This window comes from Neltuma alba, unplaced genomic scaffold (genome assembly GCF_004799145.2).
Source record: "Neltuma alba isolate B1F8T4 unplaced genomic scaffold, ASM479914v2 tig00012020_pilon, whole genome shotgun sequence".
Taxonomy (NCBI): Eukaryota; Viridiplantae; Streptophyta; class Magnoliopsida; order Fabales; family Fabaceae; genus Neltuma; species Neltuma alba.
The window spans coordinates 459-3,677 of NW_021636589.1; the positions used below are offsets into that span (position 1 = coordinate 459).

The 3,219-nt window shown below is 36.8% G+C and overlaps 1 long non-coding RNA gene across 3 annotated transcripts; it reads left to right on the forward strand.

Moving 5' to 3' along the window:
* Positions 1 to 358: 358 nt before the first annotated feature.
* On the forward strand, positions 359 to 2,968 carry LOC114721278 (uncharacterized). Of its 3 annotated transcripts, none has more exons than XR_003738056.1 (5): positions 359 to 673; positions 934 to 1,111; positions 1,235 to 1,348; positions 1,973 to 2,098; positions 2,780 to 2,968. It is a non-coding gene; the product is annotated as an uncharacterized LOC114721278 (long non-coding RNA). The 3 variants fall into 3 exon arrangements; XR_003738054.1 differs by having other exon boundaries at positions 1,238 to 1,348; XR_003738055.1 differs by having other exon boundaries at positions 1,238 to 1,348; positions 1,982 to 2,098.
* The last annotated feature ends 251 nt before the right edge of the window (positions 2,969 to 3,219 follow it).

Consider the following 3,219-nt stretch of genomic DNA (forward strand, 5'->3'; position numbering starts at 1 on the left):
AGCCTTTTAGGTTTACCTCGGGCTTCGTTTGAGCTGATTTTAGTTAATGTTATGCCTTGGGCTCTGCATTCAGCCCATATGTTTCTAAGGAGCTTTCTACCAATTCAAATTTCAAAATTCCCAAGCCTCCCGCCGTGTGGCAACTTCGGTTTTGTACTTCTCCCCATCGCCTACCTCAGATGCTATAACCTTCCTATCTCCCTCATTCTCACCTCAAATTCTTCTTCCACAAACCGCTCTATGATTTTTTCTTCTTCACAGTCTTCTTTCATGCTCGCCGATGAATCCGTGCTTCCATCTTAAGCATTCAGCAAGGCATTTGTGCTCTCTGCTCTTCCTCTAATTTTCTTCATCCATCTCCCTCTCACTATTGCTTCTGCTTCTCCCCTGATCTTCTTTTAAATTTATCTTGTAGATCCCCATTACCGATAATCTTTTATGTAGATGTGTGTGAACGGTGGGGAGATATTGCGATCATGCTAGCACCGAAGAAGCAACGGCACCAGCCACGATGAGGATTCTGACCATGCCCTCGCCCTCTTTCTTTGTGGCAAGAGAACGATACCTAAAACACAGAGAACACCCGAAAAAAAAAAACAGATCCAGATGCATGTCTCAGAAGAAGAACCGACCTGCTTTAAATGCGAGGAGAGCAGATGGGAAGAGGTTGAAGGTAGAGAACAAGATGCTTAGATATGAGAGACTTTCGATGGTCGCCCTTTCATTCCATTCCCCACAACTATGGAGGAATGTAACCACAATAGAACCACTGTTGTTATGATCAAGAACATTCCATATCACTTTCAGCACCTGTTATCTCCTTCTTCGCCTTTTATTTTTCTCCCCGGCCCATCCTCCATCTTGTGTTTGTGTGTTATATATAACTGTTCACCTTCTGACTAATACGGTTCTCTGTGCCATGGGGATTGTCAGGTCTAAAAGATCTGATATCGATATTGGACAAGCACTGCTCCCAGCAAAATTGAAGTTCTCAGCGGGCATCTTCTCTTTCCATGTATGATTTCGTCTCTCTACCAATGGGTTACAGGTAAGTGCAAACATGCCGTGCTGTGTGCTGGGGATAATAATGAAGATCCTCTTTGATTGTGAGGTATGGGGTTTATTATTAAAAACTAAAATGATAAGGTTTTGAGTCTAAGGATTGACTTACTTATAATTTTAATTAATTCTTTAACAGCATGTAAAAACTAAAATGATGTTCATTATTTTTTAGCAGGATGGCAAAGGTTCTGCATATCCTGAGCTCAAACGACGTTGAGATATTATCCATAAAGGTTGATGAGATCCAGCTGAAGCTAAAACGAACGGGCAAGATGAGAAGGCTGAGGTACTGGTTTGATTGCTTCTGTATTTTCTCATAACAAGCATGTATGTTCACTCAAATAAAGTGTAGTTTTTAGCTGCTGCGTATATAATCTGTGTTCTTGGACTACTTTATATGCACTTCATAATGAACATCTGGATTCACACTTATAATAATCAATTTAAGTGACATTATTATAATATGTTGATCCTTATAAACAAATGGGTAATGCTCCATCATCACTTTCCCAAGTATATATACAAGTAGGAAGGACATGAAAACTTCGCATTCTCGATCTGCTAGACTCAAGAAAAAGACCATAGCATTAATAACAATAGTAATCCAATTCATTCTAACATAAACTCAGAATATAAGAAGCAATGTTCACCATAAAACTTCAACAACTAAATCATCACTTATCAGAATATGCAAAAGTTATCTCATGAAGTTTTCATTCCATGCAATGTTAAAAATTCACACATTTGTTTTCAAATAAAAAAAAAGGATATCAGATCATGTATAAATCAGTGGAAACACATTCAAATGCTTCTTTGCTGTCAAATACAAGCGTGAACTAACAAAGCACATGATTTAAAAAAAAAAAAAAAGACAATATATTCTCATGCTCTGCCAAATGAGGCATCGTAGAAGTTGCAGGTGGATGCTCTTTCTTCTGAATCTAAAGTGTTGTAAGAGATTTTGGTAGTCCAGAAGTAAATGCAGGGAGAATCACTTTTACATAAAATCAGAGATTTAGAGGATGACTTTTCTGAGGTATTGTCCCTTTCCTCTGCTACTTATAGATTTCTGTATCAGTTTTCTCTTCCTTCTTTTCTGTTTCACAGAGTTTAGTATCACTTAACCATTAATTCTTAAACGTGCGTGCATCAGGAAAACAAATAACATGCTTTGATCGCAAGGCTAACTTTGATTTGTAGAAAGTTTGGGGAAGGACTGTTTTTAGAAGTTTCATTCAGCGGATATTTCATAATTACCAACTACTGACAAAAGGAAATAGAAATATTATTGGGTGATATTATAGGTATCTATATGAAAGTAGATAAGAAAAGTTGTGTTTTTGTTGTCTGAAACTAATAATCTGGCCTGACCAAGTTAATATGTCATTGATTTACAAAAATTGTTGAAAGTATACCCAGCTTTTGAATAAATTCTAATGTTATGTACATATATTGGCTATCTCATTCTTTCACTGCTTCTATATCTTTTAATTAGTACACCTCTCAGTTCCTGTGTTGTAAGCTAATAGCTTCTACATAAAATATGGTGTTGTGTTGTTGTTGTTTTTTTTTTTTTCCCAGTGTGTTGTATCTGCCTATCTGGATCAATGAGTCAACACGAGAAGATTTTCGTTATTTATGTTCTATCTCAGAAAGGAAATACTGTGCCTATAAAACTTCCAATGTAGCCTTATGCATTTTTGATGCAATTAAGCAGGCACAAGGAACTATAATCCATTGGAAGCTATTAGCTTTTTGTCTCTGGTATACCAGTGAAGCGGTACATGGCAATATCAATGCCTGTAAAAGAGATAAATATGTTCCCCTGGCGATACGAGTGAGGAAATATTATGCAGAAGCTATCTTAGTGCAAGTTTCTTATTCCTATGTGCTATTGTTCATGCACGCCAAGTTGTCACCATTACGCTATCAACAGCCCTCTCTGTCAAAGATAAGAGTCATCTGCATCAAAGTACTGACCATTCTGTGCAGAACACATTGTTATGAGTACAATGTCCAGTATTATTGTATTGTTAGTATTAATCATGTAGATGTTATGAGACACGTCTCCCAGTGTAGCAATATCGTCAATATGTATATATAATTGGTCAACTACAATGTCTGTATTATATGTTAATTTTTAAAGCTTCTTTATGA